Source organism: Corvus moneduloides, chromosome 6 (genome assembly GCF_009650955.1).
Source record: "Corvus moneduloides isolate bCorMon1 chromosome 6, bCorMon1.pri, whole genome shotgun sequence".
Classification (NCBI taxonomy): Eukaryota; Metazoa; Chordata; class Aves; order Passeriformes; family Corvidae; genus Corvus; species Corvus moneduloides.
In genome coordinates this window covers 4752751-4776858 of record NC_045481.1, presented here as the reverse complement: position 1 = coordinate 4776858, position 24108 = coordinate 4752751, and the positions used below count along the sequence as shown (strand labels likewise).

The 24108-nt window shown below is 47.5% G+C and overlaps 1 long non-coding RNA gene across 1 annotated transcript; it reads left to right on the top strand.

Annotated features, from left to right (window-relative positions):
- Positions 1 to 3434: 3434 nt before the first annotated feature.
- LOC116446048 lies at positions 3435 to 15166 on the top strand. The gene is made up of 2 exons (XR_004241011.1): positions 3435 to 3603; positions 12737 to 15166. It is a non-coding gene; the product is annotated as an uncharacterized LOC116446048 (long non-coding RNA).
- The last annotated feature ends 8942 nt before the right edge of the window (positions 15167 to 24108 follow it).

Below are 24108 nucleotides of genomic sequence, written 5' to 3'. Positions count from 1 at the left end.
GGGACAGGACTATCCTCCAAGAGACACCACCAGGAAAGGGACATGGCAGCAGCATTGCCCTCCTTTGGTGACGCAGGAGCAGAGGCTCCCTGCTGCAAAAACACCCAGGCAAGCTCTGGTGGGGGGACATGTATTGATAGGAGAAGGGGGAATGGCTTTAAACTGGCAGAGGGTGGGGTTAGAGTAGATGTTAGGAAACAATTCTTCCCCGTGAGGGTGGTGAGGCCCTGGCACACGCTGCCCACAGAAGCTGTGGCTGCCCGATCCCTGGCAGTGTTCCAGGCCAGCTTGGATGGAGCTTGGAGCAACCTGGCCTAGTGGAAGGTGTCCCGGCCCATGGCAAGGGGTTGGAACTGGATGATCTTGAAGGTGTCTTCCAACCTGAACCATTCTATGATTCTGTGATCAAAGTAGATTTTCCAAACCATCTGTTGTAGCCACACTCTCAGCTTCATCTGCAAAGGACCCAGTCCTCAGGACTGGAGGCTGCTGTTGTGTTCATTAGGAAGAACTTTTAAATTCTGCTCAGGAAAGCATAAACATATGGAGGAAAGGAAAACCTGGATTAGGGTAGGATTCAGTGGCAGGACGAGAAAAGGAAACCGTGAGTGGGAGGCAGGTAGCCCCAAACAGACCTAGGGGAAAAGTATGGACAGGGAGAGAGAATTAGGGCTGCCTGAGAAAATCACTTCTGGTATTGTCCAAGTTTGCAGTGCGTGGCTTGGCAAGCCTGTGATTTTGTGTGCAAGAGCCTCCAAAAGGGAGGGTACAGGAGCTGTTTTGCTGGGGGATGTTTGGATCAAGACAGCAAGGTGAGGATTGGGGGTCAGCCAAATCACATAAATCAGGGGGGTTTCAGGGCCTGATCTCAAGGCTTTTGAGGATAATTAAGCATCACTGCAGATCTGAAACACTGTGCTTCAGAGCCCTTTCAACATTCAAGGCTTGCAAGCATTTTCTTGATGTGTGATAAATTGATTCATTCTTGCCAGGAGTAGAGATAATGTGCTATTGATGTCCTTAGGTATAGGTGTCTTCATGGGCATTTAACATAAGCCTTCCTTTCTGCATTAAAAAAAACCCAAACAGAGAAAATCTCTTGCTTAATATCTAATCTAAATCTCCCCTCCTTCAGCTTAAAGCCATTCCCCCTTGTCCTGTCACCCCATGTCCTTGTCCAAAGCCCCTCTCCAGCTCTCTTGGAGCTCCTTTAGGTACTGGAAAGTGCTCTAAGGTCTCCCCAGAGGTGCAAGACCAGCTCCCTAAACACTACATCCCTTTGCAATCATGCAAAATTTCCTCCCCTTTTCCAGCTTCAGTTTGTAAACTATTTGTATGCTGATGGGTTTTAAATAGTTCCCAATGAGGATTTTATATACAGGGAATGGCAGAGGAAAATAAATCTGTGGGCTGGAGATTTATGTAAACACAAATTCCCTGCAACAGCAAGTTCCTCACTGCATGTGGCTCATTTTACAAAAACACACCATCAGATAAAGGCATGTAGGTGATTCATTTGCTGCCCTCTGATGTGGTGGGGCTCTTGAACGAGAAGTTTAAACTATCCTGCTTAAAATCAGAGTCACAGGACTTACAGGCTGAGGAGGCATGGCTAAAGGCAGGCTCAGTTTCTAACAGACATGGAGTTGTGCAAAACAGATTGTTCTGTGGGTGCTAAAAACTCTGATGGGGTCTAGGAAGAGGTTTTGTTTAGCTGTGCCAAGCTGTTGGTCATACAAAGTCGTAATTATATCTACTGGCCTGCTCTGGAAGCTGTTACAGGCTTGACATTCATTGCCAGCGAATGTTTTATCTTCCCTTGCTTGTGCTAGAAATATCGTGGGCCCACAATGATGGCAGAGTGTTAGACAGTGCAAAATATTAGACCAAAATAGATGGGTCCTGTCTTTCAGCAGTGCTGCTGTCTTGCTTAGTATCTAATCTAAACAAGATAAAAAGCACTTTGGTGTGGAGATCCAGGACTGTCTGCAGGGAAATCTTTTAGCCCCATTCCTCAGAGAGGAAACTAAAGCTCTGGTAGAGTTGCTTCCTCTCAGATTTGACCTCCAAATCCCTGGCCTCTACGTTCTGGCCACAGTCTGCCTAGCTACAGTGGTTACTCATACTCATATGACACAGGGAGGATTTCACATTGGAGCTCAAAATCTTGTTTTATAGCTTGTGTAGGAAATGTGGGGAAATGTCCAATTCCTCCTTCACACCACCAGCAGCCCCATGGTGAGTGCACCAGAGAGCTCTTCTCACAGTAAGACATCTCACTCTCCAGGAGTTATCCAAGTGAAATGCCCAGGTATGACTTATGCAGAGAAAGAAAACCCTGGCCCTTGGTCTCCCTGCAGTAAAACTTCTTCCTCCTCCTCCAAACCTATCCCAGATCTTCTGGCCACAGAGACCCTCTGGCACAAACTGAACCCCGCCTCTCTGCCTGTATTTTGGAGAAACTGGGTGAAGACCACCTCCAAGCACAGGTCTGAGGAATTTTGGTTGGGTTGGTAGGCAGGTTTGCTCTGGAGAGCAGGCTGAGGTCGGTGCACAGGGTGAATGAACCTTCCTCTGAGCACAGAGGATCATCCCTCATGACCAGAGGCAGCACATCCTTGGTCAGCACTCCAGGCAGTGGTGGGGAGCAAAACTCTAGGCATTGGTATCAAGGCAAAACTGTTCAGCCATCACCAGATGCAGTCACCAAGGGAGCTGAAAACCAGGCACTTCAGAAAAAAGCTTAAAGAAAAGTGTGTACCTGGTTCTGAGTGCCAGCACTGTCCCACAATCCATGGAGCTCCCTCTCCTCTCCTAAGGGATGTGTAATTCCCAGCTACTCCCCCAGGACCAGGGAGGAAATTCCCTTGTTTGAACACACCAGTACCAGTGTCCCACAGCCCTGGAGTTTCCCTACAGAAGCCTGCCCACATTTTGCTCATGAACACAAAGCATTTGCTTTGCATTTAGCAGGAACAACCAGTTTAGTGTTTGAATGAATGATCGGTGTTAATTAGTATAATTCAAAATTAAAATAAAGGTCAGAAGAGGGTAAGCATTATCAAAGGGCCTTGTTTGCTCAAAGGAAACATTAATGACACTTGTTCAGGGCTTCAAGATAAACTTGTTCAGGCACTGAGTAAATGAAGAAATAAATACTGAACGTCACTACTCCTCAAACACAAACCACACGTCTTTCATCTCAAGGTGTGCCCTGCCCTATCTCTCATCTCTCCTGGCTGTTTCATTCCTCCTCACTCTGGAGATGCCAGCTCCCCTCCCTGAGCAGCTGCAGGATGGGCCCACCACAAGTTCATTGGGCTGACAGCTTCCCTTTGCAATGGCATCTCACTGCCCTTCTTCCAAGTCTCCTTCATTATGAAGCAATGGACAAGGGCGTGTCAGAGGGTTTGGGATTATGGGGCAGGTGCTTTCAGGACCGTATATTGGCTGGCTGGTCCAGACAAGCATGAGTTTCTCTGCTTCCACCCTAAGCTGGCCATCCAGAGGGACCTCGACAGGCTGGGCCCATGTAAACCTCATGAAGCTCAACAAGGTCAAGTGCAAGATCCTGCAGCTCAGTCAGGGCAATCCCAAGCACAGGTAAGAGATGCGAAGAGAATGGGCTGAGAGCAGCCATGAGGAGAAGGATTTAGGGATGTTGGTGGATGAGAGGCTGGACATGACCTAGCAAAGTGTGCTGGCAGCCCAGAAAGTCACCTGTGTCCTGGGCTGCATCCCCACAGCGTGAGGGTGAGGGAGGGGAATTGTCCCCCTGCACTCTGCTCTGCTGAGAGCTCACCTGCACTGCTGCATCCAGCTCTGGGACCCCCAACACAAGAAAGACATGGAACTGTCAGAGCAAGCCCAGAGGAGGCCATGAAGGTGCTCCAAAGGCTGGAGCACCTCTGCTGTGAAAACAGGATGAGAGAGCTGGGGGTGTTCAGCCTGGGGAAAAGAAGGCTCTGAGGGGACCTTCTAGAACACCCCAGCACCTAAAGGGTCTACAAGAGAGCTGGAGAGGGACTTTTTACAAGGGCATGTAGCAATTGGACAAGGGGGAAGGATTTCAAACTTATGAAAGACTGGTTTTTATTAGGTATTGGGAAGAAATTCTTCCCTGTGAGGGTGCTGAGGCCCTGGCACAGGTTGCCCACAGAAGCTGTGGCTGCTCCATCCCTGGAAGTGTTCAAGGCCAGGTGGGATGGGACTTGGAGCAACCTGGGATAGTGGAAGGTGTCCCTGTCTTTGGCAGGGGGATTGGAACAAGATGATCTTAAAGGTCCCTTCCAAACCATTCTGTGATTCTCTGACCTGATGCTCCTGGGTTTGCACCTCTCTAGGTAGATGCACCACCAGATCACAACCTCCTATGGTCAGAGCCACCATCCTGCCCCATGTCTGTACAGGACCTGGTGCAACAGAGCCCTATTGAGATACACAGGATGATGTGTGGGTCCAGACCCTTCCCAGCTGCCTGCAGGTGCTTTACTGGTGCAGAATAAGCCAGAAATAAATTAACTGAACTCTCACCTGAGAGCTGGGTCACCTTCTGCAGGTGCTTCACTGCATCGACAACAGAGGGAGCCCGAGGATGTCTGTGCTCCAGAGTCAGGCACCTCAGGCAAATTTAAGAGGGGATGAATCCTGGGCTAAACAAATATTAATACTTTCAGAAACCAGCAGTAGCAGCATTCACAGATATTTATATATACACAGAGAGAAAGAGGGAGTGAAAGTGCGTGCACACCCTTTGGCTTCTCCATGACCCCCAAAATGCCATAAATCACTTTCAGCAGGAGAGCACGGTGCAGGAAGTTTTGCCTCCTGCCACATCTTCCACACTGCCAATAATTTGGCAAACTCTGCCCTGCCATCAGCAGTGAACTGAGGGGGCTGCAGAGAAGAAACTGGGGTAGAGGAGCTGGGGGCTTCCAGGCTGCACCGTGCTCCCTGTGCCAAGAACACAGAGCCCCAGCTCCCGCTGCTGAAACCACTGAAGGCTGAGGAAGATGATATTTCCATCTTTTGGAAACTAAACACTGGGAACACGCCTACACAGCCGTTGTCATAATCTCCCGAATTCACTCAGAAGTAAAGAACAGGCAGAGGTCAAACTTTCCCTGGCTTAATAGAAACTCTATGAAAACTTTAACCACTTCCCTGCTGGCAGCTCACAGATCTCCCATTCCCAACAAAGATTCCCGTGCATGATGAACACACACAGGCCTTTGCAGCAGTGAAATCTCTGTTCTCCCCCTTCCCTGTGCGCTCAGGCGACGCAGACAGTGATGTTTCCGACACCGGTGAGGACAAGCAGAGCCGGTTGCATGAGGACCATCTGTGGGGACATGCAATCCTGCAGCCATCCCGCGTCCCAGCCGGCTGCAGGCACCCAGCAGAGCCGCTCTGCTGTGCCAGGAGCACACGCGCCAGCCTGGCGCTGCTGCTTCACCCCATCTCACACACACGGGAGAGAAGAGGCAGGAAAGATGGCCTTCCAGGGGGAGCAGATGGGCACCTGTCAGCAGCCATATGTCAGGAGATCAATGCTTTGGATTGTGCATTAACCAAAAAGAAACCAAAAAAAGGAAAATGGGAAAAAACCTCCACCTTCTGTAAGATTTTTAATCACGTGGTCCTCAGATGCTATGTGGAAAAAAAAAATTGGCAGCTCTTCCCTTTTTTTCCTGAGTGAGCAGGAGCGAAGCAGCCTGGTATCCCACACTGATCACAGCACCCCTCAACCTTTTGGAAAAGCAGCAAAGAGGGGTCCGCTTCCCTGAGTTATTTCCCTCTGGAAACAACCATTTCATGGGACGAGAGGGCAGCTACATACAGATGGCCAACCTGGAGAGCAGGAGCAACTAATTGGTGAAAGGTTTGAACCCTGCAGCTCAGCACCATCGCTTCCCAAAAGGTCAGGAGTTGATTCAGATCTATAGGTTGATGGTCATAAGGATCCCATGCCCTGAAAGTCGATAGCAGACACAAAGTGTGACACATTAGACAGTGATGGGGTGAAGATGATCAAGTAACTTTATCTTGCCTACCAGACCTCTGTGTGGAGGCTGTTTGCTCCAGCCCAGCTGTCTCCGAGCTCAGGAGCCATACGGCTGGTGGGACTTCAGAGAGGGAGATCAAATTCAGAGACAGCAAAGCAGGCAGTTGTTTGCTTTCCGTGTCCCTGCTCAACTTTTGGCCTCCTACTCTCATAATGAATTTCTGGGAGGTTCTCAGCACTGCCTGCTCTTTAGCAGACTGCACTTCCAGCTACAAAAATAGTGCAGACACTAAAACGATCTTCGGGAATCAGATAAGAGCTCCTCCCAGGAGGAAGAAAAAAGGCTTCTTTCTTCTCTTTTCTTTTTTTGCTCTTTGTGTTTAAGGAGGCTGATGTGTTACAAATATAGATCGTGATTTCCATCCCAAAGTGCTTCGCAAGAGCTCGGCTGGCACCTCTGCGCAGAGCTGGCAGCAGGCACTGCTGGGATGAGCTTCGCAGCTTCACAGAGGAGCCACAGCCCACCCCAGCCGCTCACAAAACCTGTCCAAATAACTGCACAGCAGAACTGCAAGAGACCTTCTGGTGTAGACACTACCAAAGATGACAGAAAACACTGTTTTCTGACATTACTTCCTCCTAAAACACAGCTCAGAGAGGAAAATGCATAGGTAAAAGCTCTGTCACATTACAGGTTTCTGTGGTCTTGGACAAGTCATCTATCCCACTCAGTTTTGCCAAGGAAAGCCTTAGGGAGCCCCGCACGTCTCCCCCAGTTTCCAGCTGGTCACCACACTCCTCCCTTTGCCAGGGTTTGATGGTGACCAGACTCTCCCAAGCCACCTCAGCTCATTAATTCAGGACGAGTGCCCAGTGTTGGGTCAGCGTTCTCCCACCCCTGTGGCTTATATCAGCTTTTGGAGGGATCCCACCAGTCCTGGAGCTGGGGAGAGATAAGCCTTGGGAACATGAGGGTGGGAGAGGGGAGGGAAGGGAGTGTGGGACTTCTGCCAGTCCTTCCTCCCCTTGCTGCTTTTCATGGAAACACATTAGAAACCTTTCTCTTCTCTAAAATGAGAGTTTAGGAACTCCCTTATCTGCGGATCATTACTGATAAGCACTCTGATATATGTGCTGGGTCATGCTGTGAACTCCCTGCCCCTTGCTCAAATCCATGTGCACAGGAACAGATACCCACAAGCCCCCAGAAGAGAGCCTTTAAACGCTACATAAACACAGATAAATACAACACAATACATCAAATGGAGCCACAAGGGACCTCCAGTGGTCTCCTAGTTCATCCCCCAAAGGCAGGGTAAAATTACAGTTTATTGCCCAACCCAGTGCTAAAAATATCCATTGGCCCAAATTCCAGTCTTCCTGAGCAACTGCTTCCCTCGACTCTCTCCTTTTCACCCTTCAAAGCTTTTTCTGGAATTGGATGTTCCTCACTGCAGTTTTAGCCCAGACACTTTCCTGTCCCTGGCAGACCCAGAGAATGGTTCATTCCCATGCTGCTCAGAGCGCACATCTGGAGTTGGTTACATCCCCCACTCAGGCTTTGCTACATTTGCATCTCTCCTCTAGACAAGCAGTGGCATTTTGTTCAGGAAAAAACAAAGAGTCAGTGGTTGGTCATAATGCACAAAACAGAGCTGGTGACAGTGCTGGAAGGAGTGGGTGATGTGGTTCATTTGTTGGTGAGCTGTGGTAGAGTAAAAACAGGTCCCAGCAGGGGCAGTGGGGCCAGGCACTAGGAGACCCCAGAGATGTTTTGCAGCACAACTTGTGCCAGCATCCCCTTCCCACCTCTGGGCTGTCACGCATGTACAAGGCTGTGTTTTGCAGCATTTTTCCATTTTTAATGCTCTTCTAAAGATTTTCCTTGCAAGAGGTCAGAAAGTGAGACATAGTTATAAAATAGTTATAAAACCAGAATGAGCACCAACTGGACCAAACCTACATGCTCCAGCATCGTCTGATAGAGGGCAGGATTAGATGAGATATTGGGAAGAACTTCTTGGCTGTGAGGGTGGGGAGGGCCTGGCACAGGTTGCCCAGGGAAGCTGTGGCTGCCTCATCCCTGGCAGTGTTCCAGGCCACTTGGATGGGGCTTGGTGCACCCTGGGATAGTGGAAGGTGTCCCTATCATGAGAGGGGGGTTGAAACAAGATGGTGTTGAAGGTCCCTTCCAATCCAAACCATTCCATGATTCCATGATTCTGTGAATATGGCCCTGTTTCATGATTTGTTGTGGTCCTCACTCAATTCTCCCCCTCCTCTGCACATGACAGCACCTTGCAGCATGACTCAGCTCCAGCCACAAAAGCACATTTTCCACCCACACAGCTGCAGCTCCTCCTCTGAAGGCTGGCCATCGCAGGCTCCCCGTGGCTGGGGACAGGACACACGTGCACCCCTCTGCTGCTGCACCCCCTGAGCACATGTGCTCTGCCAGCAGTTTGCACCAACACCTTCCATGGGAATCCTTGATGGGAGAGTTCCTCTCCTCTCACACCTCCTCATTGCATCTCCTCTCACAGAGCACAACAGAACAAAACCTTGCAAGAAGTTGTGTAGCAGGGACAACAGAAGACAAAACATGCTGCATGAATTCCTGGACACTGATGCTGTCTTTTCCCCTTAACACCAGCAAAGACCATTGAGCCTTAACTGTGACGCTGCAATCACCAACATGAAAGAATTTTTTGAGTCCTAACTGAGAGGGAAAACAACACCTCCTGCACAGGTTAGCCAGCCTGTCCCTTACAGAAATTCCCTGAGTTTCTCCCAGCTCGGTAAAAGACAGAAGATGAAATCCCATTTGCAAGTGCCAGGGCCTCAGGTCAGTCTAAACACTCTCCTGGGAGCACCCCGAATCCTCGTCCCTCCCCCAGCCTTGGAGATGCTGATCCACATTTTTGCTTTACTGTTTTTCTTGGCAGCTGTTTTCTTTCTAGTCAAGCTATGGCTGTGTTGCTTTTAGGTACTTAAATTCATATTCTTGATTCATTTCTTCCCTAATCACTTGGGATACTGAGCTTTACAAAGGGGACTATAATTAATCTTCTAGGTTTGTGCATGTGTAATGAAAAAGATGTGATCCGTGACACTTTAATGCCCTAGCTAGCTGCTGTTAGACAATGGAAATTTCTGAGTTATACCCAAAAAAAGCCACACCCAGCTCACAAAGACTCCAGCAGCTGACAAGCATCTTCTCCAAACTATTCAGCGGGAACATTTTCTTGAGAGCTCTTTCACTTTTGTTGTTGTTTTAAACTTGGCCCCAAATATCAGCTGCAAAACAAAGCCTCAAACTTGTGCAGTTGGTTCGATGAGTTCCAGAAGCTGTTGAATTTCTCACGGCGTTATCAGCGATCTTGGGAGACCCACGGAGGTGAATTTCATACAGCGATTGCTGTTAACGTGCTCCGCTCCCCTCTGACATGCATTCCTCCTCCCACTCCCCTCCAACATGCATTCCTCCTCCCATTCCCCTCTAACATGCATTCCTCGCGATCCCGGCGGTGGTTTGACGGTCAGCATCGCTTCAGACAGCTCCATTCCGTCTCAATCACTCTCTTAGAAGTTAACAACCCTGCGATGGCCAGCGTCGATATTGGCTGCCCATAACAAAGCTATTAGAGTGGCATTTCGGTAGGAAATGGTGGGAATGCTGCAGTAATCAGGCAGAGTTATAAAAGGTTAATGAAGATGAAAGGAAAGAAAACACGGAGGAAAAGCCCAGGCAGCCAGAGAGATTTTGGCAAGATTTGCTAAGCTGCTGCCTAGCCACACACTACTTCCTGCATTTCCCAATCCAGCTGCACATTTCCAGTAGCCTCAGCAAGTCTGTATCGCTGGGAGAAACGCTGAGCTGTGTGGCTGGTCACAGTGGTAACGATTCATGTCCATTATATTGAGCAAAATGTTCAAGCTCCCAAGAGGAGTTTGGGGAGAAAGTTATTTTCATCTAAATACACAGTCCCTGAGGAGGGTGAATTCAGAATTGCTCCAGCTCAGGCTGGAAACGCATAACTGAAGTATTATCCATGTGTTGCTCACCAAAATAAGAGTTCTTTCCAAATCGCCTAGGTATTTTTGGAAGGAAAGTTTTTCACTTAGAATTACCAGAGACCTGCAGAGAACGAGCAACCCTCTGGTACTGCTGGGTAGGACAGGATGTTGCCAGGCACTCCTTCAAAGCAGGGGGAAGAAATACCTTCATTTCTTACACCGCTCTCATCAAGGGACAATTCCGACCGTACAGTTGTACTGTAATATCCCGATTTCACACTATGGGACACCACCCCTTCTCCTTAGAGACTATCTAATGCCTTAATAGGTGTCCTCATCCCACTTTGTATTTTTTTACCACACCACTGTTTTATTCACTATGTCTCTCACCACCTAAAATATCCCTTCCTCCTCACCAGCACGTCAGGCTTTCAAATGACTGCGGGCTGTTGCCTAATCTTTCCCCTATTCCTCATCCGATGTCGAGACGGGTGCTTAGCTAAGCTACGCACATAGCTCACTGTCAGCATCGCAACGTCAATCAGCCTCCCCAGCTCCAGCCGCTGCCGGTGCTGTTTTCTGAATTCCTGACACTCGGCACCCTGCCTCAGTGCCAAGAAGGGGACAGGGACCTGCTGGGCGGGATCAGACGGGCTCAGCAGAGAGGGACTTGCAGCCAGCCCACCACCCTGCAGTTTTGCTGCTCTGTCCTTGCTGCTCATCCTTCACGTATGATGTTCCACACGGATTTCTCCATGCTTTTTCCAACCTCCCCATCTCATCAATCAGGCTCCTTTTAGCCCTGTTGTTTAGCTTATGTATTTCCAAAGCAAGCCTTGATGTCCCCTGCTACTCATTTCTCACAGTTCATCCCAGTTCCACAGTGGCTGCAGCCCAGACTACACAGCATTTAGCACTGAGATCATTTATGAAGGTACCACGTTTGGCCAAATTTACCATCTGTAACCCAAGGGACACCTCCTGCAGCCCAGCCACACACCCATCCCCCTGTAGTTATGGCTGTCATTACTGATGTTAATTGTACAAATAGGCAAACAGAGCTTACTCCAAACTAACTCAGTCTCCGTACAGCATGGAGACTTTTGGGTCTCCTACATCTCATCCTCTGGGGATTTTTTGGTTGTGACAAACTTTGAGCTGGCTTTCAATTTATGAGAACTGCTGTATTTGTGCCACTTTGAACCTCCTTTATGAATAAACCGCTCTGACAAACCAGAGTTCATGGGGTCCGCAGTCCATGACAGATTAAATTGCAGATTAAAAATCCCAAAGCAGAAATATTACGGGAGACTCAAGATCCTAATTGTTTCCTGCATAAGGCAGGAGCTTAATTTTTATTTTTAAACTCTCAAGTGCTGACTGCCAATATTTTGCTGTGAAAAAGCTGAAGATGCAACTACTGCCTCACTGTGAGCAGGTAGCAACTTCCAGAGTTTAATCTTACACCTTAATTTGTTCTTAATACTCAGATCGTGGCAGCAGCCAGGAGGCATTATCAAGCTAAGTGCTCTTTTGTGTCAATACACAGCGGTAGAAAGATTCCCCGCCCAAATGAGCCGTGATTGTTGTATCTTCTGGAAGAAAGCCACCCTCTCTCTAGTGCCACACTAATGCACTTCTAGCGACAGAACTGATTAGAATTCCTGCTTTGGATTTGCTCAAATCTAGCCTGGTTGGGTTTTTAATCTCTGGGATAAGCTGTGGATAGAGAATTAGCCATTTAGATATAAATGCATCGCTGGGAAACGGTTCACCAGCACCCGCTGCAAAGTGACTTCAGAGTCAGATCTGGCAAGTGCTGCTCGATAATAAAGTGATAACCTGGGGTGTGGGGGCAGAGGGGGATTTTTTGCTTTCAAGAAGCACCAGACATCTTTGCCTGATTCTGTCTCCACTAGCACAGAATTCAGAAGAGTGCTGAGGAATGTGTGCTAAGAGTGAAAATAAGCACCCGCCACTCATCTCAGATTTGAAATGACAGCTGATAGGGGAATTACGGAGTCATCACTGACAAGGGAGGCACAGGGAGTATTGCTTGGGCTGTTTGAGCCTCATGGCTCTTTGGTGCTGTATTTTGATACAGCTGCCCAGTAAAGTCTGGCAGGATGTGTGTCCTTCCCATCTTGGCGAGGCTGACAAGCAGCACTGCGTGTGTGAGAGACATGAGGGTCAGGTTTAATCCAATGGTGAGCTTCTCCCCCTCTGAATCTCCAGTGTCTGACAAGGAGCAGGGCTCCCCGACACACTCTGCTCTTACAAACAGCAAGAAGGTCAAGTATTCTTCCAGAAGGCTTCTTTCTCCAAAGCCAGTATTTTTCCCTTGTTGTAAAAGAGTCTGGCTTAGCCACCTCCCTCTGGTTGTCCATCACATAATGAGAAGCCCTCCTGAGGCAGAGCAGGACTCAGGAGTGACACAACAACACAATGGACTCTGCCACAGCACCCAAGCTCCCTGAACTGCTGGGACCCCTCTCCCACATGCTTATTGCCCCACTTTCTCTAGGGCTTGCCTCGAATTTAGCAGCAGTATAGACACAGACATGCAGACTGCAGCCTGAAGATCTCAGATCCAGAAGCACTGGCCACACTCGGCCTGAAATCAGTGTCCTTTCTAATTCTCATGGATGTCAGAAAGATTTATCCAGAGAGATCTTATTTTACAGCCTGTGTCTTCTGGTGTGTTTGTTCTTTCAGCGCTCTGGGTTCAGAAGCTGCTGCATCCTCCCCAAACCCTCTCTCACCCATGCTGGAGAGCTATGAATTATAACAGCCTGCAATGCATTTGGTTACAGTCCTGTCCATCATCTGTGCGTGGCATTAACCCTCTGAAACTCGGTCACCCAGATCTGCATTTCCCAAGCTTTGAATCCTTATGCATAGCTAAAGCCTCTCAGACAGCCGAAGAATGAGGCGCGTACAGCAGCCGGCATTTCTAAAGAAAACTTGATGGCTTTCTGACACCCAACACATACAATTCCCAACAGAGTTAATTGAAGCTAATTCCTCAAAGGCTGAGATGAGAATATCCCCATAAATTATGTTCCTGCTTCATTCCAGACAAGGATGGCATGAATGCATTACATGCAATCCCCCAATTTACAGTATTAAAACCAGCAAGTCAATCAAGGAGACTGAATAAAGTCACTTGAAAGCTGAAATTCATTTTCATCCTCTCTCCATCTGTACTGTAACCTGAAAGGTTGATTTTTGAGGGCATCTTTCATATTTCCACGCACAGCAGGACCCATTCAGTGAGAGAGGAGCCTTCTCCATGGATGCGACATGTGTTGGGTACAGCAGAGCCCCTGCTTGCGGGATTTTGCTGGGGTGCAGGTTTTCAAGGCTGTTATTGAGGCAACTTCCAAGGTGTCTCTAGAGACCTTTGGGTTTCCAAGACAGAGAAAAAAACACCACAGGACCGAGGGCACCATGTGCCTGCTGCTGTCTCAGAAAGCCAGGGCTGGTTATCGTGGAGGGCACACACAGAGACACGCAGGCATAAATCTAACCTATAACACTGCTACTGCCAATCTGCTCACATTAACAGGGAGTTATTTTTAAATCCTGTGTTTTTTGGACACAGTCCTAATGATGAGTTATTTTTAAATGGCACTTTAAAAATATAGGCACATTTCGCGTGCCATTCATGTCAGTTTTAGGGTCTGAAATATCACTGAATTGTACTATAGAGATTATGCAAATTAAAGCCAGATTCAGTGAAAAAGCGCCCAGCTTCTGCACTGCTCAAAATCAGAAGGACTGAAAATACATTTCTGGGAATTTTTACTGCCTTGCAGAAGCTCTGGAGATGTAAAAGTTGGTTATCTGTTGGAAGAGGCAATAGTCCTTCATGTTGGATACTGGGAAAATAAATACCCAGGTGAAGCCAAGGTGAAAACTTTAGCCCAGAACAAATAGAAACCCTGTGTCAGAACCAGGATCTTGAGTCCCACCATGGCTTAACCCCAAAACCATGCTATAAACTGGAACAGACTAAAGAATAAGACTTCAGCATCCTATGTCATGTTATAAATGAGCCGTAGGGCAACTCTACTATGTACTTTTTCATTTATAATGTATTTTAGACGTGCGGTATTTGGCAATTATTGTTTGCACCAAGTTCAAGCCCAGCTGTGGTGAAGCTGCAGTAATTCTCACTGGAATCTCTAGACTTCAAAGGCCCAGGAAGATCTTAACAACTGCCTTGCCTGACCTTCTGCACAAGAGGTACCACAGTTCCTGCCTCAGGTCCATAACTCCTGACTGAGCTATGACCCATCCCCAGGGAAATACGCACACTCAACACAAAGACTTAGAAGATGGAAAATCCAGCTTGTCCTTGAATTGCTGTTCCAAGGTTAGCTGCCTTCCTTGCTCCAAGTCCTCCAGCTCTAATTGAGCCGACTCTCATTTCAATTGTAACCTCTCCTGCTAACAGGAAGCATCACTGCCCATTAGAAATTTCTTCCATACACAGGTACTCCAAGCCCACAATCACATTGTGTCCTAACCTCTCGGATCAGCTAAACCAGGGGGGTTACTCCATAATAATATATTCACTCCTGGCTGCACTGTAGGTCGGTACACACAAGCATGCTGCTGCTCTGTAATGAGTAGCAGTTACCACAGGTCAGCTGAGGTTCAGCAAATGTCCACACAAATGCCCTTTGCCAAGAGCTAACACAGGAGTATCTCTATAACACAGCTCAGGAATGGTGATAAACTCATTTGTATTCTTTTCCTTTCGTCTAATTGCTTTGGAGAGAATAATTCATGAATGAAACGCCCAACTCGAGAAGTGTTAAATGCATTGAGACAGCATCCCAAGTACATTTAAATAAAGTAATATTTACCCATAAGAAAACACAGTGCTGATTTAAACACAGTTTTTAATGATTAAATGCTAAAAATTGTGTTACCAGTTTGAAAACACAGAAAAGAACTCACTTGGGGGAAATAAATTTTCATTTCTATAAAGAAAAGGTTGGGAAAATATTCTTCATCAATGATACATGAGCAATATAATGTTCTGTTCCTCTATTCTACCCGAGAGATCATGTTAATCCTTTTGATTTATGCACAGCTCCTTAACTAATACTGTAATAAATGGTATTGACAATTAAACCCACTTCTGTAAGAAATTCATTGTATTTGCAGCACCCACAGTAAGAAATGCCTTCACGCTTCTGACAGGAGATCTAAATAAAATTAAAGAGCTAAGAACAAAGGCTGTAGAAAAATCAGAAAGGCATAGCTGATAGGGAAATGTGACTTGCTTATAGGGGGGATTTTTGTATGTATCTAAGGCAGTATATTGCACATAAAAAGGGAGGGTTGGTATTCTTCAGTTTAAGCACACAAATCTTCAGTTCTTTTCTTCACAATGCAGAGCTTCCTGAAATACTGACCATCATACAGCACTGGCTTTGAACAGGCTGGCAAAGACCCGAATCAATTTAATCTTATTAAAATACAGAGCATTTTAAAGATATTATCCCCGGTGGCTTACTGATGGCTCAATTGCTGCTACAATCTATGCAAAGGCTTTGAGTGATGAAACTCTGTTAGTTCCTGCCTTGTCTCTCCTTTTCCAAACGGTTTCAGAGGCTACTGCTATCACTGGCTCATCGGTGCTTAAAGGAAATACTTTCAGAAGCAGAACTAGAAATGTCTCCTCTTGCATTACCAGTGTGTAATTAGGGGAAAGCTGCATTCCTTTCAGCTGTACACACAGAGTCACACAAAGCGTTTTCTAGAAATGGACTTAACTAGGGTCAGACAGCAGCAATCAGCAATAACCCACTCTGGAGCACTCAAAGGAATTAATACTGATTACAGGTAATTTAGTCATTCTGAAAAAAATAACAAGAAAAACCCCCACTCTTGTTAGAAACAGGCACCTGGCACAGCAGAGTGCTGCCAGCCTGCCACAAAGAGCCGGCGATTACACCCTGCGGAGCCTGTGCAGCAAATCCACGGAATCAGCAATAGCTCAGGATGAGGCACCAGCCCAGAACCAAGCTCGTGCCACTTAAAAACGGACCTATGATTATTCTCAGGCAACAGTGCCCAAAGCAGCCTAAGGTTTGATTACTAAAAGAACATTATGTCACACAGTTGCACGAGGATGATTATAATGGTCCCGGGTTTCCAGTGCTATGGCAACGTCCCGCTGAGTGAGGTGCTTTAGGAAGAGGGAAAATATGGACTATACCATAAAAAATGAACTCCTCTCCTGCTTGGGGAGTGTGGGAGAGGAGCCTGTCATTCCCTTGGTCTGGTGACACTGAACACACACAGGGCAGCAGTTCAGTGAACACAATCAGCTGGGGAAATTGTCAGCTCACAGGATTTTGAAGTGTCTCCCAGGCAAGCTACCTCATAATGAAACCACACTTGCTCTCAGCTAAACTCACAGTCCCGTACCACGGGGCCACCAGCAGCTCCAAGTGAAACCCATGGCAGAGGCTCGGCTTTTTAAAGGCATTTCTTCAGCTGTCCTTCAACAAGCACTCAGCAATTTGTGTTCATACCCTGCTATTTATTAAAGCTGGCTCAGGAAGGGGGAGGATTCAATGCCTGCTTCAAATCAGCCCCCCTAGAAATGCTCATTTTTACTCATAATGGAAATAGAGGATTGCCACTGCCAGGAGGGCATAGCTCAAGTCAGAGTAATCCCTCCTGAAATCAGCCTGTGAGGGGATGAAAGAGCAGGAGTTTTTCTGAGAAAAGGTGGGGATTCCCAGCGCAGTCATCATTTCTCTGCTCCATGAAAGACTTTTTAGTCTGCAAGGAGAGGAACAGTTCAGCACAAACAGCATGACAAGGAACAGTGTGGCTGGAACTAGATAATTTTTAAGGTCCCTTCTTACCCAAACCATTCTGTGATTTTTGTGATTCCATACTTGCTCCCAGCACATCATGACATTGCCTGAAAAACTTGCAAAGGAAGGTCCTCTTACAGAAAATGTTCATATTTTATTGTAAACAAATGGCAGTGTTTACAAATGAAGAGTTGCCCAAATGTTTTCAGTCCTTCAGTTTTATTTTCAAAGGGCTGGGACGTTGCAGAAGGCATGTTGCTGTTTCTGAGGAATGCTACCTGCCCTGCTGAGATGTAAATCAAAATTAAAAATGAGGGTGAAGAAATATTTTCAGCCACCCAAGGGATCTCTCCCATTGACTTCTCTCAGAGCTCAATAGTCAGAGTGAACAAACATGGACAGAGAAACTGGGGAGATATTTTATCAGGGAAAGTAAGCACAAGCAGCATATGGTTGGCAATTAGATGGTCTGAGGTGTGAAAAATGTGTCTGTGAAGCTAAGGACATCTGTGCTGGGGTCCACTGATCAGCCTGGAGGATGTAACACCTCCAAGTGAGGGGGAATGACAGGAAATTAAGTCCAGAGAGTTTCCTGGCCACACCACTGTCACCTCACCTGTCAGAGAATGACCTGACCCAGATTTGAGCAGTCACCTTGGGACAAAGTAATGAGTTACCAGTGATACACAGTGGCAGGTAAAGGCAAAAGCATACCTGTGACTTGTGAGACTAAAAAAATTAAAAAGCAGGTTGTGAGGAAATAGAGATTATGGTGCTTCAGGTGGAAATATGCTTTGTGGAGCCTCAGAAAAAGGAGTCTTTCTGTATGAGGGCTGCACTCTGCTCATCTTCCCATATTCCAGAAGCCTTAACCCATCTTCTTTCGCTGATTTTCATTTGCATTTCAAGGTCAGAGTCAGCCTGTTCAAGTCCTCTGCTGCCACACTCACCCACAGGGTGATTCTGCAGCCAGCGTTCTCACTGCTTTACAGTCCTTAATAAGATTTAGATCACTCCCTACTTTACCTCTGTGAGGACGTGGCAGGTTCTGCTGAGAGGAAATCTTCAAAAGACTCTGCTTAGTGTCATAGGAAAGTTATAGCAACCAGCCAGACCTGGACTGGGCATCGCTGCTGGGCAAGCGGCCCCCGGTTATTCCTCCTCTCTGCTGCTCCATGGGGAAGACCCTGCACTCCTGACACTGCTTTTGCTACAGAAGAGTGCTTGAGAAAACAAGCTGTAGGGTGTCCCAGACCTCCCAGCTCCCAATCCCATGCCTTCCACAAAAATCTGGAATTTCCAGATGCGTCCTGAAGCTGCTGCAACATCCTTTTGCAAGACAAGCGTACAAACTCAGATCTGAGGCAGATCAAGGAATCACCCTGCACAGATGCCTCTTTCCAAATACCTGCTGCTATCGTCCAAGTCTTTCAACTGCGTCCAGCGTCCTCCTGGTGATTACCCAAGGCTTTGTTAGACATGCAAATGAGACACTCATCTGGGATCTCCTTAGATGAGGACTTCGGGATGCGCCACTGCCTTGCAGTGACAATGAAAGACTTTTTTTTTTTTTGCTCATGCTGGAAACTTGCTGAGTGTGCATAGGCGAGCAAGTGCTCAGAAACCAAGGTTTTGAGGAGCTGACAGCATTCCCAAGTGACAGCACACCAGCTCGCCCGTTCAGCGAAACCTTCGTGGAGAGGAGAGAGGAGCAGGCAGGCAGCCAACGGGGATTGCTGCCTCCTGTGCTCATCTTCACCTTCCTTTCATCCTGCAGCCTCACTTGCCCTCCTGAACAAAGCCATAGGCTTCAGTCTCTGGCTGTTTAATCATTATTCCTCTGACCTCCTAAAAGGGCCTTTGGACACAGGTACAGCCCAGAGTAAGGAAGTGCAGTCACCATTTCAGAATTAGCATCCAACACACTCAGCAGTATCTCAAACACCAGATTATCCCAGCACTTGTGCTAAGGACTAGTTTTCCAGCTAATTGCTGAGAAATGTTGGCATTTTGAAACATGCTCCCTCCTGGATTACTGCAATCAAATTATGGGCATGGCACTATTTAGTAGCATTTATCAGGTGCTGCAATTTCAAATTGTTTAAACATTATCAATGAATGAAGGAGGTGGTTATTAAGCAGTAGCCTGGACACAATAAATAGTCACTCTCCCCCTGTATTAATTATTCCCCTGCACCGACATTTTGTGATTCTAAAACGTTTTGTTAGGATGAAGGTATTTTGAAGGAATAGGAAAAGCAGGGATCAAGAGATGTAAGGGGGATTGTAAAGTAAGAGCTCAGCATAACTCAGGTAATGGGCAGCTCAAAATCTGCCAGTCCCTTCGTGAAGTGAGCTTTTGCAAAACATCTTCCTGGGACAGAGCCTTCTCAATGGCAAGCAGCACTGGAGAATCCACTGACCTGCCAGCAGCCAAGGAGATGCAGCTCTGGCCCGAGGTGATGAGAGAGCCTGAAATCCCGGTTCTGCATGAGCAGCAAGAGCCACACACCCCGCTGTCGGGGTCCCTTCCCCCCTGCCATGTGGTCCAGGGAGAGGGCCCCTGGGGGGAGACACGGGGTTTCCCTGGCCCTGGTCAGCCTCGTTCCCCATCGGTTGTTTTGTGTTCCCCTGCACGGGCAAGGACCCTCAGGTCCCGTGATTGCAGCAGTTCCTCGGCAGAGCCCCGGCCATGCGGCTGGGGAAATAAACGTCTCTGAAGCATCTACCAAGAATCAGTCCATATATACTTCTTTTCCACGGGCCTCGTTCTCTGATACACGTGTTGCAGTATCCCCACTGTAACAAATGGTGGATTATGCGAGCAGAGCCATCCCTGATCCCTAAGGACAGCAACTGATCTGTGAAGAAACTCTGGATTTCTCTTCTTGTTTTTGTCTTGCTGTTCCATCTCTAAACTATAGAGGAACTTAGTGGAAAGACTCTTGGCTCTCAGAGCTGCATATGGACATTTATCTTAAACTTGAAAAGATCCTTGAACAACGATTTGTAAATTTTAGCTTAATTCAGGCTCAAAAGGAACTGAAACACTTCCTGGCATGGTTGTTTAAGAACTTTTTCTACGTTTCTTGGGATTTGATTCTTACCAAGACCAAGACTTTTGGAAGACCATTTGGATACAGTTAATTTCTGAGTCAAAATATATGCCGATGGAAGAATATTTTCATGAATATTATTTAATTACTGAGACTGCTGAGCAATGTCAGCTGTGTCATAGCGAAGGGGAGCCTGGCTCAGGGACCATGCGGCCTCGCCCACATGCACCGAGCGCTCTCCGAGCAGCAGCGAGGCAGTTCCCGCGCGCGGGCGGAGCCACGCGAGCCGCAGTGTCGGTGGCAGAGCAAGGCGCAGCAGGAGCGGAGGGATCCGGCGGTGCCTGCCCGGCCCCGCGCAGCGCGTGGTGGAGCGAGCCCCGTGAACGCCTGACCGAGAGGGGCGGCGTGCGGGCGGCGGCTGGCGGCGGTGGCGGTGGAGCGGAGCTGTGCCCAGCCGAGACGCGCGCTGGAGCAGGGCGCGGGGGGGTCGTCGCTCAGGGGCCCGGCTGAGATGTGGGTACAGTCCCCAGCAGCAGCAGCGCAGCTGAGAGCAGAGGCAGTGGCGCGCAGGGAGCTGAGCAGCACGGCCCGGCCCGGCCCGGCCCATGCGGCCCCAAATGCGACCCCGGGAAGAGCGTGCAGGCACGAGCAGCCCTGACAACCGCAGCAGCACTGACAACCCTGGCAGTTCCAACACAGAAGCGAGCGAAAGCAAAAACACAGCGAGACAGAAAACAGCAGCCACTCGGAAAAAGGAAAAAGTCATCGTAGCTAAGGTTTTAGGAATAGTAAAATGGTATAATGTTAAACAAAATTATGGTTTTATAACAAGATATGACAACCAAGAAGACATATTTGTTCATAGAACTGCTATTAAAAAGAACAACCCTGAAAAATACATCCCAAGCTTAGGTGATGGAGAAGTAGTAGAGTTCAAAACTGTGCAAGGTAGAAAAGGGTTACAAGCAGCAGAGGTCACTGGGCGTGATGGTGTTTCTGTAAAAGGCAATATATATGCTAAAAATCATAGTCACGTTAGACAATATCTCTATTATAAGCCCCCCCTACAGTCTCCCTTTCCTAATCCCACCTTTCCCTTTTACCCTATATCCTATTACCCCCAGTATATTCCCAATCCGTTTTTTCACCCATGGTTTCCCTCACAAAACCATGCCTTTGCCAATTGTTTCTCCAAAAATCCCTTTCCAATGCCGAGTGGGGGATGAAGAAGGGGAGGGAAGAAATTAACTATTGTTGTTTAGCGTTCCAACAGGTACAAATGGAAGAAACCCTCTCCTGCCTCAGTTTCCCCACAAAGCATGCTCGGAGAGTCCTGTCTCCCTTCTGTCAGCCTTAAGATGTTCCAGAGAATCTGTTTGGACATTTAAAGACTCAGGAGGGTGGCTTGTTTTGTTTTGAAGCGATTCTTGTTATATTTATCCAGCTGTTTTCAATGTTAAGTTTTAAATCTCTTTTTGTTAAAAATAAACGGGTGAAATGTCGGGGTCCCTTCCCCCTCGCATGGGGTCCTGGGAGAGGGGCCCTGAGGGGGAGACATGGGATTTCCCTGGCCCTGGTCAGCCTCGTTCCCCATCGGTTGTTTTGTGTTCCCCTGCACGGGCAAGGACCCTCGGGTGCCGTGATTGAGCAGTTCCTCGGCAGAGCCCCGGCCATGCGGCTGGGGAAATAAACATCTCTGAAACATCTACCAAGAATCTGTCCATATATATTTCTTTCCCACGGGCCTCGTTCTCTGATACACGTGTTGCAGTATCCCCACTGTAACACCCAGCAGCTCATTTCAGCCCCTAAAGTGGCACAGCCTGGTCAGCACAGTGCTATAATTCATTATTAGTGTGGAGTAATGAACCTTTCTTGATGGCAGCCCTGTTCTGCTCAATCAAGGGCCATTGTCACCATTCCACAGTGCAGCATCACCTTGCTCCAAAAGACCAAGACTGAAAAACCAACACTTAGAGAGTCCAGGATGGGCTCCCCCATAGTGCATTTGAGCATTATTTCCACATGCTGCTGTGTTTTGCTAAGCCCTTCTGCTCATTTCCAGGAGGATCCCACAGGGTTTAGGAATTAGCCTGGGGCCTGGGAAAGTTGAGCTTCATTCCTTGATTTGCCACAGGAACCCCAAGTGCCACTGGGCATATCACTCAGCACCTCCACTTGGGTCTCCTAACTGTAAAATAGGGATAGGAACCCTGTGAGGGTGTTGGCAAGAAGATAAAACAACCATTTGGGAGGTGCTGTGATGCTGTGATAAGAGGGGCCACACAAGAAACTTAGATAAACAGTTTCAAAACTCTCAGCTTTTTGGTGCTTTCTCTTCCACACTCAGACTGCTCTGTGATTTCACACAGCCAGCTTCAGTCCTGTTTGCTCACAGCTTCCTGAGCACTAGAGGTTTCCAGCCCAAAGCACAGGCCTTCCCTCAATTTGCAGAAGGTCGTGATCTTTCTGGTTTGCACTCCATGTTTTCGAGGGGGGGGAGCAGAAATCTCCCCAGTGCTTTGACACCTGCAGACATGAGGGTTTACACTTCAAGCACAAGGACATCTGTGTCATTTCCCAGTTGGATCTCATCGACCACAACATTCACCCTCAGAGCACATCACCAAGTCAAGCCTTTTTCAGAAATGTTACGTCTCTAATGACTGCAAGCTCTGGTTTGCCCATCAGCACTCCAGTGGATGTTTTAGGAGCATGATGGAGTATTAAGATAAATCATCCCCCAAAAGCCTGAGAAAAAGAAACTCCGTCCTGTAAATACTTTCTAGGATCAGTGGTTTAAGCTTTCATAGACACTGAAGAACTACGAGGTGACATGAAGTCACTGCAGGAAGATGTAAACAACCCATGTAAAAAACATTGCATTTCAAAAGATAGGGCACTTCTAAGGCCACAACATTCTAAACAGAATTATCTGATGTCAGCACTGTTTGTTTGGTGTCTGAGGTCTCACATGTAGGGCAGCCACAGCTTATCAGAGAAGAGTTGTCACCCATTTAGAGAAAAGCTTTAAGCTAACAAATTCTTGCCCTCTGGAGATACCAACCACATGTGAGGATGGGGCTGACCATACCCATTTTCCACTCAAGGAACAGTTACCAGCACCACTACCTCCTTCCTCAGGATTAGTGCCAATCAAACGGCACAGGGAAGGAAGAGGTGAGCCAGGCAGGATCCTGACATCAGTATTCCAGCTGTATCCAATGCACTTATACATACACAGCTAAACACTTAATAGATTGAGCAACTTCAAAGCAACACATTACCTGCTGAATTAACCCCCACTTCCACCCTATTAGAGGATGCTTAACAGAGTAAGAAGCTTCCAGCAATTTGCTTGTCATGCACACTGAGATACACTGCAGAAAAAAAATCCAGGAAGAATATGGTGTGAATGATTTTTTCAGTGCCTGAAATGACTTTGCTGATGGGTCAGTGTCATTCTGCAGGTTCAGATGACATGAAATACCCTTCTGGCCCTTTGAGAACCTGTGAATTACAGTTAAAGGAATCCTAATAGCTTGTTGCTTGACATTAAGTACGGAATTGTGTTGACACACAAAGAGTAGAAGAGTCGACTCATGTTGTGTTGCTCAGCATTTACCCTGTGCCAGCCAGGAGCATGCTCAGATAATTCTGTCTAAGTAGTTACAAAAACAGCAGAAGTCGGGAGAAAAGGCTCCTGCGAAATTTGGCACCGTTCCAGCTCACCAGCTAAATGATTCCATCTGATATTCAAAACAGGCAGGTGGAAAATTATCCAGAGACTCACCATCGTGTTCTGCTTGAACAAATGCAAGAGGGACTCAAATGCCATTTTGGACGGCAAGTCAATTTAAATCCAAGTGTTTTCCTATCGATCCTCCATTTTTTCCTGGAAAATGCACGTGCTGTTTTGCTGTGGAAGGGACCAGTGTGTCTGAGGGCTTGGAAGGGGGTGTTAATTTAGGTTTTCCTCCTCACTCAGTGGGATTCAAAGGGAGTCCAGCTTGTTTTGCCATGTCAGCCTGTCATTTTATTCCACCTGGCCTCCCCTGCAAATAAAATCAGCCAGTGGGATTGCAAGGTCTGCTCGCGACAGTGTTATAACTAATCACCCACAGGAGCCATGGTGATGCTAAGCAGAGCATGCTCAGAACTGCATCTCACCCAACACCCAAAAAAC